We start from the raw sequence: 16949 nt of genomic DNA, 5'->3' as shown, positions 1-16949 counted from the left end.
CAGCTTGGCTTCAGAGTCCTACATCACTCATAATCTAATTAGAAATCAGAGCAGAGCTGAAGCAGCATTCTTTGTGGATTCTTGGGCAGCAAATAGGGATACTTGTCTTTTGTTTCCCTCCCCGATTGCATCGTTCACAAGCTTTCACACCACATCTCTAAAGGTGGTTAGGTGCCTCAAGATGTTGACAGGCATGAAGGACAAGATTATTTAGGTATTTAGGTGCCAACCCCGGGTGATTTCAAATGGTATTAAGCAACTGGATGTTACTGGGGAAAAAAAAAAAAAAAAAGAAAAAGAAAAAGAAAAAAAGCTTCCAATCCGAACAAAAAGCTCTAACCTTAAACACGACTGATGTTTTTTCCACAGTAATATCGCCCACAGGGTGATTTAACAGAAGTCTGCTGATTTTTACCATGGTCCAGCACTTAGCTTTGGGCAGCGCCTCTGTGCCAGGGCACTGTGCTGCCCCGTGCTCTGGTTGCTTCCCCAGAGAGAGGGAAAGCAGCAAAGGATGCGGGGCTTCCCCCAGGATTTTGGAAGATGCCTCAGACAATGGTGAGGAGCGGGCCAAAACCCAGGTCCAACCTGGATTCCTCCCTGTGGATACTCCTCTCGCCAGCGATGACTGCTGATGGATCACAGCAACACGGACGTTCCCCTCTCCTTGCTCCCCAGCAGCAGATCACCAGGAGGCCCTGAGATAATCCTGTGGGTAAGAGACAAGTTTTTCCTCACACCATGTAACACCTTTTGAAACTCTGGGTTTTGAAATGGCAAGGTCAGAACTGTGCCTGTGATGCCAGGGGCTGGAGAACGCCCCTGCAGGTCGTACACCTGAGGCTGGATACATCGGGAAAAGTTTTTGAGAAAATTGACGATTAATTATTCCTTTTTAACAAACAAGTATTTGTCTTCCAAAGACTCCATTCATTAAGAATGCCACTGAATCCAGGATTGAACCTGTTATTATTAATCCTAAACAAATTCACATTTGTCTACCATGAACAAAGCTGCCGGCCATCTGATAATCCTAACTTGCTCGGGAAAAAGGAATGAGCAAATGTTATAAGCAGCAGGTGAAACCACACCACAGTTATTAAGCCCTCTTTCAGGGCAAGCACAGGATAGATTAAATTGTTATGTTAGGCCATGTTGTGAGCCCACGTCAATTTTGTTTGAGATCTTATCTTAGCTCAGAACTGTTTCCTCCTAAATTAAACTAAATGCTGAAGACATGAGAAGCATATTGACCCAAAGATTCAAAACTTTGGACTCAGCAGCCTTCTGATCTTTTGTCCACAGAGTATCGAGTTGTAAAGCTGCGGAATATTAAATAATCATGATTATCTTCAACTTGCCTAAATTCATTTGTCATACGGAAACACTGTCACGGATTTTCCTTACTGTTTTTTTCGGAACAAGGCATTGATTCTGCCTGAAAGCCAGTTTCATTTGCCACAGAATTTACAGGCTGTGGTCCTACGCTTATATTAAGTCTCATGTGCTAGCCAGGCTTGGTCATTTATTCTGCCTCTGGTGCTCTTAATCTCCCTTTGCCAAACCCCATTGTCCAATACACCAACAACCCAAATCTTAGAGCCAAAATGAACGAGCCATGCTGGTACTTCATTCAGCTGTTATCACGCACAAGCAGTTCTTGAGATTCAGAAATGCACTGTAATTCACCTGGGATAAGAAATCAGATTTAAAAATGAGCTGAACAGACATTTTTAGGAATAAGTAAGTTTCTAAATAAACCAGCTTTTTAATTCTGCCTTTTCTATATTAGTACTGTAAATCAATATAGTCCGCACTTGGAGGAACCCAGATGAGTTTGAATTGTCATAATTAAATATTGTTCTATTTCTCCCAGCACAGCCAAACAAGGAGTTTTACTCCTGACACAAGACTTTTCTCAAGTAGGGACAACTTACTAACTTACTACAGCAATGATTTAAGCTCCAAGTGGTTCCACATTTTTTTAGAAAACAAATCATTATCAAAACACATAGCACAACTCATCCCTAGTGTCAGAGCACTGAAGAGATGGAATAATAGAAGAAATAATATTATTTAGCTGCTTTTAAAGGCAAACATGATGATGGCATATTAAATAATGTGATCTACCCAGCTGGACTTCCAGTTACGTACAGGGAAGCTGTGTTCATCCATCACTTCACCCACCTCAGCTATAACACTGGTGAATACCCAACTGGTGGGTATTAACACTAAGCCATAAGTTGGAACGGGAAGAAAAGGGGAGTGCAAAGCTGTATATTAGCTTAGACAAGTGCGATGCCATTGCCAGGCTGAATTTGTTGATGACAGTAGGCATTAAGTAAATAAATCTTTACCTACCGAAGCAACAGTTCGCTGCCTTTCAGGAATGACATCCCGGAGGCAATGCAGTGGATTTACAACAGCAGGTACCTACGCACTGGCTGGAAGCCCTGAGCACAATACAATTTCATGATTTAAAATGGAGGCGCACCTTTACCCCCCAAAAAAATCTTTTTTATTTTTTATTTTATTTTTTTTTTAATTTTTTTTTTCAGTCTCATTGCAAATGTTCAAGAGTTTGGGTTTGATCTTTTTGGCTGGGGTCAGGATTTCTGTCTGTGAAGTATTGAGCACACAGAGCCAGCCATTTGGGGAGTTTCCGTTCTCACTTAGCAAATACTACAGAGATGCTCAATGGCACAGCGGGGGGGTTCAGGCCCTTCTGTGGGTTCTGGTTTGCTCCAGACATAAGTTACCTATAGTGGTTTCTCCTAAATCACTGGACACTGACTCCCCTCCCCAGTGAGCATGTGTGTTGGAACTATGTCGAGTAGCTATTGCTGTTTTTTATCCGAGGTATATTATTTGTCTCCTCTTCTGTAAGATTTTCTTCCCACACATCTTAATGCCACCATCCTTTTCCCCTAATAACAACATAAATGAGTACTCTATAGGTGTAATTACAATAACGGTTCTTTTACTGCAAATACTAGAAGCCTGTAACCTGTAATTCACTTTTCCTGATACTCCTTTATTCTAACACTAGACGTGTTATTTTAAAATGTCTAGGACCTCAAAGCTAAATTTATATAGTGATATGTAATGGTAATGGGAGCTAAGCATCCTCCTTAGCCCAGGCTTTAGAGCTAAGCTGCATCTCTTTGCCAACTGGAGCTTAGTTCACCTACCAGTAGAATACCCACCACTCCCACCAGGGCTGCAGTGTGAGAGTTAAGTAAGAGAAAGCATCGCTATCTGCTTAATTTAAGGTAACAGCCTATGAAAGACTTACTAGCCAGCAGTAAGTCTTCTCTTGCATTAGTCCACGGCAGATTCAGGTGCAATAAGAGTATTTTCTCTCTGTACCATGAATCTGCCTTACCTTTTGTAACACCAGCTCTCTTTCTCTTTCAGGGATGAACCTAAAAGGCTGGAGAAGTGCTGCATGGACCTTGGGCCGTGCCTGTCCTGGCTCCTCCTCACCAGTGCCTTGAGCTGTGTGAAGCCCTGAGAACCAAGCCACCACTGAGGGCATGACCGGGTGTTTGCTCCTCTCACTGACCACACCTGAAGCACAGTGCCAAGGTTCTTCTATAGCTTCTGCAGGTAGGAGCACTTCGTGTAGGCTCACATCGGTGTGCAGCCCACACTTTGTGTAGGCTCACTCTAGTTTACAGGTTTAGTGTTGGTGATGAGCGAGACAATAATGCAAAGATAACCTGTGCAAACCCTTTCCTAGAACTGACATTGTTTCATCACTTTCTCCATTTTCTGGATGAAGCTGCCAGCACGAGGAGGGCATGCTGGCACACATCCCACTCAATAGTTGAAAAGAACAAACTGGCAAATGTTTCTAATTTGCTGAAGTTTATCAACAACCCAGTGAATAACGGGTGAATGATATTTTCCTTTGGCTAACCGTAGATGTACGTGGAAATGCTGATAAACTGACACTTAGTCCAGGGACTGTACACAAATATATCAGATACAATATTCCTAGTGAAAACCTTTATGGAGAGTGTTTCTGCCCCAAGCCCCTGCTGGGAGACACACAGTGATGCTCCCCGAGACCTGGCAGCCCTTCGAAGTGAGCATATGGCCTGCCCAGCTCTTGCAGTACCAGTGCATGGTGAGTAAACACGCTGCAATGGCAGAGCAAGCAGAGGGCTGGTTAATAGCAAGAAGTTGTGTGGCTCCTTCCAACTTTACCGACACTTCGGGAATGGATTCCCCTTCTCTGCTGCTGAGGCGAGCACCGTTTGCAGGAGAAAACGGAGACGATCTCTTTGGGGGTAGGCAGTGTTTGTGGCCCTCTCCCACCAAGCTGCTGCTGCAGCGGAAGGGTCCTGGTGTGTGCGGAGATGTGTTTTCTGATGGGCCAACGTTGCCTGCTTATTTATTTATTTATTTTAGATTCAGTGTAACCTGCACAGTAACTGGAATGGAGGAGGGACCTGAAGGTAAAACCCCCACTGTTGGTGCAGGCGGTGAAGGGCAGAACAGTGGCTGCAGGAGCAGCGTCTCTGAGGCAGCCGACAAAGCCAGGCCAGTCAGCGCTAGCAAACGGATCTGGTCCTGCCCCTCCGCTTCTTGCACTGGCAGAACACGGCACTGAAATCACTGGAGCAGGGATCGGGCCAGGAATGAGTGGCTGAGTTGCAAAGCAAATTAATTCCTGCCAAAAAAGTTCAGCTATGCTCAGAAGTATGTAAAGTGTCTGATTTGAGAAGTGTCAAGTAGCATTTGTGACCAATTATCCAAGATGAAGGGGGCAGAGCTATGTTTACATGTACTAATCTTCAGCCAAAGTTTGAAAACTCCAATTCATGGACACGCATCAAATTTCCTTTCCAGGCTTGGCATTTGCCTGTACGCACGCACGCACATTGCTCGGGGATGACAGGAAAACATGATTACGACTTGCAAATAATACAAATAAAAAAACAACAAAAAAAAAGTGAGGTGAGCTGCCATGCAGCAGAAGCATGGTAATTAAGCCTATACTATGATAAGTGGGGGAAAAAAAATCACAGACTGCTGTATGAGTAAAAGAGTAAAATAGCTTTATCAGCTGAGCTGAAATATTATGGGTGATGTCTCTGCATTGTTATTTTTCCACAACCTGTGAAGCCCTGGGAAACAATCTACACAAAAGAATAAGAAATGAAAGCTGCCTCTGCCATCTTCTGTTTAATTAACACAGGTATACCAATTTAATGCAATTAATCAAGATAGTAGGGATTAAACAGTAACTCACAGTTGACAATGACAATGTTATCAATGCTATGGGCATAGAAGGGCTAGAAAATGATTGTGGTGACTGGAAGCACTGTGGGCACGAACAAGCTGACTAGTTTTGGGTGGGTTTCAGGGGTTTGTGCACATCTATTGAAATTTAGGAGCAGCTGATTTTTCATGTGGCCGAGTGTTTTTCTGCCCTGCCCTTCCCTTTCCCCTCTCGGACCTTGCAGGGTAACCCCCAGAGCAGCAACAACTTTTAAAGTGATTCCTCTTTCTTCTAACAGGTTCCTGACGCTAAAGGTCTGACCTTAAAATGAGCAGCACACAGGGCAAGAACGGGCACTGCAGCGAGCTCCTGGCCTTCAACCCTTCCACACACGGCTATTTTGGTAACCAGAACGCTGTAGTCATGTTGGGTAAAGGAATAGAGAAGGATTTCTCAACATATTAACTCTACCAGTGCTGGATGCTGTGTCCCCACAGAGCTTGCCTGCCTCTATAGAAGACCTGAAATGCAGATTTTCAGAAATCTTTGGATTTCTTGCATGCCGGAGAGGCACAGCCCCGTTTACTACAACGCCACTGTCCTCATTAATGTTCATCAGGGCTTGAAGTACTGGGACCACTGCTGCTGGGTAAGAAGATGGCTAAATTTTCTAGGCTCATTCTCGTGGCTTAAGAAGGTTAAATTGGGTGATAACGAGTAGTAACCGTGCCCCCTTTTACGGTGAGGTTGACGCTTGCCTTCTAGTAAACAGACAGGGAGATGAGCCTCCTCATCTCGCACAGCTCACCAGACAGCCCCGGGATGGTAAGGGTTATTGGTCATTTACCAAACTGTTTGACTTGGTTCATGGGTGAGAGATGAAAGGTGCGCTACCGGTCCCTGGGGCCAGCCGGTCCCCCTAAAGCGGCATTTTATTTAACAAGGCAACTGCTGGCCCACGGGAACCAGGGAGTTAAGGAAGAGAGGACACAGTCACAACTGCAAATGCTTCCTTGCAGATGTCTTAAAGCTGCCCTGAGCCTCACTGCTTCAGTGCTGCAATAGCTGCTCCAGAACACCCAATGGCCAGAGTGCTTTTCCCGTAAGTTATTCCCCCTCTTCCCACCAAAACTTCCACTAGGTTAACGTGGTGTTTCTCTCTACCCTGGTCTGTTTTGCTCCATGTTGCTGGGAGATGTCCCTTGCTGTTGCAGTGTGAACCACAAGACGTTCAGAAGTTGCATTTGTTGTTTGCTAGCGTTACTTCATTGTGGGAATAATGCATCTGCTGAGTCAACTTTATTATTATTATTATTATTTTTAACCTAATAGCCGATTTCCAACAAGTTTTTGTTGCCCAGTTCCTGCCATTAACAAGGGAACAAGCACAAGTCAACACAGAAAATGAACGACTAGGAGGTAAGTGAACAGACGAGTAAATGCAGGCCATTCATGTGACAGGATCCGATTCATTTTTGTGCCAGGGAGATTTTTTAAATGGGACTTCTCCCAGCGGAGAGCTCACACTGCTCAAGGCCTGCTTCACTATAAAGACAACACGATTATTCAGGGCTTATTATTACTTTTTATCACTAGTTTTCCAGCCACAGGGAGTGAGGGCAGAGGTGAGATCAGGACCTGGTTTACTGCCACGCACCCTACACGCTGTACAGTACGCTCTGCCCTAAGAGCCCTATAAAAGGTGCTATCTGCTTCATGGGGCTGACAAACATGCCCAGGGTGAGGACCAGGTGGGTCTGAGTACAGAACCCATCAGCAGCAAAACTGGGGACCCAGCCCGAGCTTCTGTCCTGGGATCCTGATGCCTGTTGGTTCCTTTAAAAAGTAAACCTTTATGTTTTACTTTTTTTTTTTTTTTTTCTGAATCATTGAAATGATCAGTTGAATAAATGCCACATCCTTTGAAACACTATTTATTGTATTTATAGGAAATATCTGTTTTCCCAGGCTAGTGGAGATTATTAAGAGTGATAAACTCATCAGGAAAAAATGTAGGCTGGGTGTGACTGAGGAACTTGTGTTTTATCCTGCAGTGCCACTGCAATCCCTGGCTGTGCAGACTTGGGATCCTCTGCTATCTTACTCTCTGCTTTCAGCTGTGCTTGGAAGCAGCAGCTTTCACGGAGAAATGTGAATACTATTCTGTGGTAAGTGGATTTTTGCTCAATTTGGGTTTTATGTAACATATGAAGTCTGTGCAAACTCCGGCATTAATTCCAGCCTAATTATGAAAACACGTTTTGGACAACCTTGTCCAATCCCATAAAGCATACCTGTGTACCAAAGCAGTACCTGCTCCATTAATATATTATAATTATTTTTACCAGGTCAGCCCTTTGAGAGTTCACATTTCATTTGTAAAGGATTCTGTATCACACATCAGTTGTGCTATCTCTCTGTGTTCTGATCACTGAGAGATTTTCTTAAGATTATTTATGCTTTAATTTATTGGAATACTTCTCTACTTCCTTATTTGAATAACTGAGGATTTTACAAACATAATACGATCTAAAAATAACTCTCCAGGACTGAATGGATATTCATTATCATTTTCTCTTTAGTACTTGCAAGTCTTGGGTTATCTTATGCAACCTTTACATGTTGGCTAGTGTTTTACTCTTTGGTAGCTTTGCTCAAATACAGAAGGTAGTGATAACAGATAATGCGTGTTATAGGTTTCTTTACAGATGAAATCAATGAAGCGTCCTGAAGTCTGGTAACTATTCAATACCAGCAGCCTATATGGCCCCCTGTGCTATTACTGCTGCTTTGAACCAATTTATTTAGCCATTTTGGCTTTGCTCAGATGCATTCCTTCCTGCCGCCACAGCAGGGATACAGAAGGTTTTAAACCATGTTGTAATTTCCATCCTGGATTTCACGAGGAGTTATTCTTGTCCGAGTGATGAATCATGCATACATCCTTCTACAGATTCCAGGTGAGTTACTCACATTTAGGTGCTTCCAAGTAATACACAGAAAGGTGCTGAGAAAATGACAAGTCTCTGACCAGTCAGGAAGATCAACAAAAGGAAATCTGAGCAAAATGCTTGCACTAGGGCTCAAAATCTTCCTAGAGGAGATGTGGGGCCAAGGGGCTTCTGCCTTCAAAACAGCACAGCCAGCAGGGAGGCAGGGTGCTTGCATTACAGACTGACCACGAGCTGCCCTATCCTCAAAAACAGTTGAGGAAAAGACTGAAAGTACCTGAAGATATGAGAAGGATAATCAAGTTTCATTGTGGGAATGAGTGTAATCTGTCCAGCCAAATCTAGGACCTGGTACTGAAAACTGTGGTATCTGAATATTAAAAATTAGTAATTTTTGAATAAGGATGTCTATCAGAACTGTAAATTTAGGGAGTAAAAAAGTAGCTTTGCATCTCTCCATCTTCCTCTAACTCATTTTCTTGTTCTCTTTCTCCCTTTTACGTTATTGCAAAAAAACATGTGTGAAATCTAATATTGAGAACACTTTAGCTTCATTCCAACCTTGTCTTCTCACAGTGTTTTGTTCCACCGTGAAGATACCCCCTACAAGATAACCCAGGCCATGGTGGTGTTAGCCTTGCAGGGCCACTTTTGCTGGCAGCACAGCTGTATTTTGGGGGCCAGCTTCCCACTCTTCTGGGGCTCTTAAGAATGCTTTTGAACTGGCATGAGAAATCACCTGGGGCTCAGAGCAGAGAAGGGTGTGTAGGACAGTATTTTCTCTGTGCCTTCTTTGCTGAGCAGAATAGCTGCTCTATAAACAAATGTGAGTTTTGCCTCATTCTTACGCTGCATGAGTTATGAAAGCCCACTCTAGACATAATGAATGTATAGATCATTTTGACCAGATCATAATCTATGCGTAAATGTTCCCTGAAAATGTATAGTTGAAATAAAGAACTTCTAGCTACTATTGCTGTATCAGTATCAAGGATTACTGATGAAGCCAACATGATCCTGAGGCTTTGTGGTAACAATGTTTAAATACAGTGCAGAACTAGCTACAGGGTTTGGTTAGCAATTTCCTTCCCATGTTAGGGTATTTAGGGTTTATACTGCTGGAAACAAAGCCTGAAGCTATACACAGCTTACCTGTCCCCAGACTTTATCACAAGCCCCAAACTTAAGTTCATTGGCAGGCCCACTAACATTTATATAACTTTTCCATTAGGCTCCCCTGATTTTGGTAACGATATTAAGTAAACGATAAGTAAATCACATAGTGATATCTCAGAGCCCTATTCCTTCTGAAAATTAAGTACCTACAACACCTATGACTTCACTGTTTAGAAGAAGCCTGAGGACACCAGGCTGAGACCTATGGTTGATTGCCACCACAGGCTGTAGGCCATGGGTAGGTTAATTTTAAAGAAGGTGGCACTTAAGTGACATCTGTGTGACATGTGCTGTAGTGTCCAGAGATTGGACTCTATGTATTCTGCTCTAAAGCTAGAGAGCAAGTCACTAGGAAAAAAAAATGGAAAGAAACACAAGGGAATAAAAGTACTTTTGAAAGAGAAGAAATCTACATTTCAATGAAAATCCTTTCAAGGCATTTCAAATAAGAGTCTGAGAGAAATAATTACAAAGTTTGGAGAGAAAGAACGTTAGCTTTGATATCTTTTTCTTCTATGAAGCAATTAAAATAAGCAATTTTTCAAATACTAAGCAGAAAATTACTAATGGCTGAACCCAAAAGCTTTCATTTCCTTCTTGGGGCCTTTATTCTTCTAAAAAAAGACAAAAAAATGTGAAGGTGGTTTTCCAGATAGATTAATGCATAAAGCAGTCGCTAGTTGGATGTCATAAAAACTACAGCAGCATAGAATAGCTGAGATTAAGAGCTAGATTTAAATCATGCAACAGTCCAGTTAATATCAATGTCTAATTAAGAAATGCATAAGAAGTCTGTAATGTTGATTTGATGGAGAAAAACTCTAATAGGGTTTCTTTTGGAATTTTCCATTTCAATTGCTGTGTAGACTTTTAATGGATGTCCTATCCAGTCTTTGGTATTAGCAGGAATCATCCTCAAATTAAAACCAGGGCCAAAAATGGAACACAGGTAGACAAATTAGCTTGTCTGGGAAGCAGTCTGGGTAGCATGACAATGTGAGCTCAAGCTGAAATTTTAATACAAATAAAAGAGAACAAATGTCTCAAATCTGGCGTGGAAACCCTATCTGCTTATAATTTTAAACAATTTTAAACCCTGTAATTTCAAACAATGCAATGCTAACCCATTTCCTCACCTCCCTCAGCCTGCCAAAATCTCTGACAATTCATACATAGAAATCCACAGACCATTAAGAATTATTAATTAGCCTTTTTAAATAGGAAGACTTTCTATAGCCATGTATATTAGTAGCATGTAGAGGTGGGGTCTTTTTTGCTTTCAGTGGGGTTTAGAGCACACAGCTCACTATCACTATCAACGAATGCCATTAAGCTCCCACTCTTTTCCGGGTAACTAAAGCTCTAAAACTCTGAGCAAAACGAAACCCGTGGCATCTGCCACAGATCATCCAGGATGTTTGGTCTCTAGGTATGAAAGGGGAACTGGTGTTACACCGCATGCCACTCACACCCTGAAGTTGTTATGTTATAAGCAGTGTAACTGTGAGCATGTACAAATCCACACAGCAAAGAGGGAGGAAGCATAGTGCTGGATTAAAGCAGCAGTGTATTTGTTATTGCCTCTTTGTTGTTGACCCAACAAATCCAGAGGGAATTATCTCAAGAATCCAGGAAGACAGCAAACTCAAAATAACCCCTACGACCTAGGGAGCGAGCATGCTGGGGAGTCATTTTTAAGTTCATTAGAGCACATTAAAATACAACACACTGGCCATGGTAAAGCAAGGCATATTATTCCATCTGTCTATATATTTCTTTCCAATACTAAATCCATCCAGAGACCTTTCAGAATTATACCATTAAGCCTTGCCACTTCACTTAACAAACAAAGTGGAAAAGACCAGAGGTAAAATCACACTAACAGCCAAAGTTCAGCGCTTCCGAGCCACCACCATTGCCTGAAATGTTGGGGTCTAAATCCTCACCTGGCTTTACTCCATCAACCAACGAGGTAGAAATACTTAAATAGCAATGCCATGGCACTGAGAGTGCTTTAAGGAGTTTTCTCCTTCAAAGAGAAGGGAGCTAGGACATTTTCAGTGAGGCATCCACCCTCTGAATGATATGAAGGTCTAATGTGGTCTAATGTGGGGACATTTGGGTCAAAGGAGTTTGATTTATTTTTTTATTTTTTTTTCAACCCCTCCTACTTGACTGTATGACTTGGGAGCTACCATGGACAAAGACGCTTTTAAATCAAAACAGAGCACTGCTTTTGTGGGGTGCTCTCCCTGCAAGCTTGGATTTATGCAATACTTAGAAAATAAGAGCACAAAGCAGGCTGCCTTTTGCAAAAGCATGCAACAGAAAAATAAACAAACCTTAACTTGCCCAACACACTTGAGAGCCACAAAGCTGCTTAGTTTTATTAAATGAGAGCACAATTTCTTCTTTCCTCCATAAAACTGTCCTTTCAGACATTACTACAGTCATGACCTCACTGCAGCCCTTGGATCCTTTCTGAAAAGATTAAAATGAACTAATATACCAGTGATCTCATCAAAGCGTAAAGGACATCTTATAGAGGGGGGAAAAGACATCAGGAGAACCTCAGTGCTTCATCTGCATAAAGACAGTAGCAAAAGGACTGTAACATTGTGGAGAAGCACTAGAGATACAATGCCAGTGAGGCATTTTTCCATCTTATGGACTCTTAGGATTTGTCCTACCTGATTCTACCTACCACCCTTTTAACTGCTTTCATGATCCGTTCTCTTCCTTTTCCTCCTGCCTTTATCAAAACCTTCCCTTGTCTTTTCTGTGCCCTCCACACAAGTTTTAACATACCTGACTGCTCTTTGAATCATACACAGTGCTATTCTCAACTACACCCAAAATACATTTTGCAGGGTATATACACACAGCGCAGAAATATTCACAGACTTCATCTGCAGCTTAAGTAATCCTGGCTAAGGACGTGCTTCCTACTTGTCTGTGCAGTTCGGAGGCCACGGGCCTGGATCATGGCAGCCTCATCTACTTTGGAGCATCTTCTAGCAAAAGTCAGGAGGGCAGGCAGGAAGAGAAGCTTTCTGTTTTCTTCAGTAGGAGAAGCTGTATTGGTGTACCTGAGAATCCCACCACATTTTTAAAGTTGTGACAGATCATTTGGTTGAAAACAAGACGACCTTCAGAACATGAGAACAGCGATAGTAACGCAACCTTATCTCTTGCACCCGTAGGTGCACCTTACTCTGGCCTGAGATCTCTCCAGTAGGCAACAAGGTGACGAACTGGTTTCTTGACTCACACTGAAGGTCACGTAGCAGCCCCGGGCCCACCTCAGTGTGCTCGCCCACATCCCCTGCCTTTTCAGGGAGGGACGTGCCGGCGCGGCCGTTCCTCTTCCCAGCCGGCCCTATCACCCCAGGCAGGCAGGAATAGCTGCCGTCACTGCCACCGCCTGATCGCTGTATGCTTGGCAGGAGGAGACAAAGATGCTCATTTCCATCTGTGACACTTCTCAGCCAGGAAGAAAGCCGCCGGGCATCAGCCCATAGGCTGGGAGGCATCAGAGCAGCCACCTGTTAGATGCTGACAAAGAAACCTCCCAAACCCATTAGGCAGTGATGAATTCCCAGGACCAAAGGAATCTGATACAAAGGGTGGCGATGCCTTTCTACCCACCCAACACAATTCATTCCTCCTAGATGAGGCGGCAGACAAACACATCCAGCCCCATATGCTCCGCAGTTGTTAGATCTGCTTTGGTGAGGAGAGCCCCGATTAGTAGGATAGGATAATACGTGCTGCAGTGCTAGTAGAAGTCCAAATGGCCCAAGGAGCAGTGCAGAGCATCTGCTACCACCAAGGAAGCAGCAGGTGTAAAGCTGTTGGTTTGTCTGGAGGCACAGACTTCCCAGCACCGAGGTGGGTGGGAGAGCTCTGGATGTGCACCAAGATCTCCTCTCCCCATAGATTTACCAGCTCGGCTCAGCCCAGGCCAAAGGAGCAGGGATGAGGTCCTGGGTCCTGCTCTGAGTTCATTGCTCTATTGATTATGAAGCGGTATTTACAGCAGATCAGGATCCTGAACCGAGCCTGGCCTGCCAGCTGAAGCTGTACAAACTAAGTCATATATTCCCCAACTATAGATAAAAGCAATGGCCAATTTTAGCCTAACGATCACTTCTGCCAAAGGAAAGAAACTCTTTGAGGTAAGTTCCCTTGGATATAATTCTTTCTTTACAGGTTAAAGCAGGGCTGTAGCTAATACATATCTGAGTCGTAATGTGGATTTGCACCTTTCCCATTAAATACAACTGGTTCGTGTCCAAAGGCTCACTTCTATTCCTAATGCTCACTTATATCTTTACAACTTCTGCATTAGCTGCAGGTGTGAAATGCCAACTGATCCAGACTTCTCTTGCTGTCAGCAGGAGTAATGCATGTAAAAGGCCTGATTTTCAGAAGTGAGGTCACCAGCATCCCCACTTGCACATCTGCTTCAATAAATAAATCTGTGGAGATTTGCAAGGCTCAAATATGCACAAAATGGGATGAGTTCACTGGGGTCCACACGTAAAAAACTGTTCGCACTCCTCATTTAGTAAGCAGGTCACCATTTGCTCTCTATACAAGATATTTGCTCTTTTACAAGAGTAATCATCAATATATTTGGTTAAATAGAATGTAGACCTCCAATTCCAATAGCAACAAATTTGAATTAAAAACAAGTGATTTCAAAGATCCGTATCATATTGTGAAAAGACATGAGCAGAACACAAAGGTCAGAGCACATTTGATGAACATCTAAGATCCCAGACCTGAGATGATGTTGCTCAAAACATACACCTCCTTAAAGACGCTGTTAAAAAACATTGACATAATAATCAGAAGAGATGCGCTTTTCATACTGGGGAAAGGAAGCACTTGGTTTGCAATAACAAGTTTGATTTTGGAAAAGATTGTTAGGTTAAAGGAACCGTGCTGTCACACACAGCATGGCTTATATGGATCTTCATGGAAGTGGCTATCGCATCAAGGTGTCTTTTTCCCCTGAAACTTACTCCAGAAATTCAGTGCAAAGACTTTTCGTTTCATTAAGCTGACTTCATTACCTTCCTGAGTAATAGAAATTCCACTTGTTTCCCTGAGTGGTGGAATACATACACATAAGTCCATAAAAAGAAAAGGGGAAAAAATAAGAGATGTGGATTTTCTTTGGGTGAAGTAATACAAGAGAAAATAGGGCTTGACAAATGTTTGAGTATAATATGCCTTGGGTTTTTAACAAAAGTCCAAAGAAACATGCTTGAAGAAACATTTTATAATGCACGCCTGTTAGTTTATCTTCATTTTTGTTGCCATGTATAATTGAAAATCTTACAGACAACTCATAAGACTTTTAGTTTTTGTTGAGAAGTGCCTTTTCCAAGATAATTCTGTAGGCTATTACTTTAGCCCACTGGGTATCATGTAGGCAAGGTGTAAGATTATGCACATGAATATTTCTGTCTACCACTTCTGTGTGCTGAGACAATATCAATTTATACTTTCTTCTGTCATTGGTCCTTATTCCACAGAGGATATTCTTAATTACCAGCAAGACAATTTGGTAATATCATCTAAAGTGTTACAGCATCATTCCTGCGATGATTTACACCTACTTAGAGTCTGATCATTGAATTTTAAACCATATATTAAGCTCAGAAGGTGGAGGATATTTTTTTTTTTCTACAGGACACCATTTATATTTTTAATAGAATTACTCTCCTTTAACTTATTGGCAGGGTTCTTCTGAAAGATAGAGTTTTTGAACACAAAGACAGCATTTCTGAACATTTGAGCTGCCCTGAAAAATTCAGAGCATGCTTCCTATTGCAGTTCAAATCCACTCAGGTCTAAACTCCTAAATGCTAATTTCGACGACCGTGCATGAGGGACATGCCTTTATGGGGATTCTAAAGAACACAAAACCAAAAATACCTCAGCTGCAGAACAAGTTCACTGTATTCCTTCCTCCACTTTCTGATTATGGTTTTAAATATATTCAACCCTGCAGGTTTACTCCAAAGTCCTTGGGAATGATGGGAATTATTCTATTGATGCCAAACTCTGCTTTCTACTGGATTATGGAAGATGTTTGGGCATCAGGTTTGCTGGTGATGGCACGTGAATGAAATGGGGAATTTTATAAACAAATCAGGGAGGGTAAGTGCCCAATAGAAAAGATGTCACATAGGGATCCAGAAATTAGTCTGCTTGTAACAAATAAACCAAGGAATGCTTACTAATGAGTCATGAATTTCTTTATAATTGTTTCCACATTTGGGGCATTTTTTTTCCCTAAATAATCTACAGAAACCCTGCAACTGAATGGAGTTCTGGCCGCGGTTATGATCAGAACATCACATCTCATGTGACAAAAAATAACACTTTGGGAAAGATTTTTTGCTGTTCAAATTACTTTTCCAAGGCTTTATTTCAATCTGAAGCCATTTGCTTATCCTCCTCCTCATTTCCTTTTTCTAAGATAAAAACAGGAGTTCATATCAATTTAGAAGAGTAATAAAACTAAAGAAAATTCAGGCAGAACTGTAAAGCACAGTCTATTTTAAAGTTCCAAGTCAGATAATAAGAATCTGTTTTGTGCTGTACTTCCCTCATGAACTCAGCTTTCCATAGTGCATTCAGTGTTGTAATAATGCAAATCAAATACAAATTTTAATAACTCCTTCCATTAAAATGATGTATTAATGTTTTAAGACTCCAACACTTATGAGCATGATTCTAATTGCATGATTTTGCTCCAGGCAGGTTTTGCAGATCTGCCTGATTGTCGGATATTTGCACCGCTAAGATTATTTTAAATAAGTTATTTTTTGGAAGAGTTTCAGTAACACGAGTTTTGTTTGATAGTGGTTGTCTTGTAGGTAATTGTATGTATCTGCTTCCACGTGAGGAAAAAAATAGCTAAATTTAGAACCCTCGGAAAAGAAGGTGGCTTAGGTTTATAAAATGACAAATGTTGTGAAGAACATTCTGAAGAGGAAAATGTTTACTCATCATTTTAACACAAGGAGGAAAAGAGGCTTGAAGTCAACAAAATTTTATATTTGTTATGCAGCCCAGTAAAATTGTGGGACTTTCTGACCCAGCACACCAAAAGAAAAATAGATCAGGAGAACTACTTGGTGTTCAACTTTCGCTAACATTTTTCCATATATCTCCTAGGGGTTTCTGCCCCAGACAGCATAACAGGCTTGCTGGACCTTAGGTCTAACTCAACACAGCTACTTGAAAGAGAGGCAGATGGTTGTTTGAAAGCTTGCTCCTCTCTCCACAAGGCTGTGCAAAATCTCAGGTTCTCATCACTCTGCAAAGAGGGATGAGAAAAACGAACAGGACAAGCCTTGTAAAGAGGGCAGGCAGGGCAGCAAGAGCTGAAGAGAAAGCATCTGCTGAGTGGCTCGTGAGTCCTTACCTTGATGCAGTCCCTGGGCTTTAACTCTGTCAGCCAGCTTTTGGCTGCCAGCTCTCCTCAGACATCCTGCTTTCCCCTTGAGCATCACTCAAGATCTACAGCAGGTTTCCCTCCTTTGATGACCAAAACATCAACAGTCTTGCAA

The 16949-nt window shown here is 42.1% G+C and overlaps 1 long non-coding RNA gene across 12 annotated transcripts in view; it reads left to right on the top strand.

Moving 5' to 3' along the window:
• The window catches only part of LOC118172176, a 34032-nt gene extending 18418 nt beyond the window's left edge, over positions 1-15614 (top strand). For 4 of the 12 annotated variants that reach the window (XR_004753575.1, XR_004753570.1, XR_004753576.1 and 1 more), the window contains exons 4-7: positions 370-715; positions 3418-4132; positions 4417-7398; positions 12561-15614. This is a non-coding gene — a long non-coding RNA (uncharacterized LOC118172176). The remainder of the gene's footprint in view (positions 1-369; positions 716-3417; positions 4133-4416; positions 7399-12560) is intronic. The other 8 variants (XR_004753572.1, XR_004753573.1, XR_004753581.1 and 5 more) reach the window with 7 other exon arrangements.
• The last annotated feature ends 1335 nt before the right edge of the window (positions 15615-16949 follow it).

The sequence above is a fragment of the Oxyura jamaicensis genome, chromosome 10, assembly GCF_011077185.1.
Source record: "Oxyura jamaicensis isolate SHBP4307 breed ruddy duck chromosome 10, BPBGC_Ojam_1.0, whole genome shotgun sequence".
Lineage (NCBI taxonomy): Eukaryota > Metazoa > Chordata > Aves > Anseriformes > Anatidae > Oxyura > Oxyura jamaicensis.
This window is presented reverse-complemented; position numbering and strand designations above follow the sequence as displayed.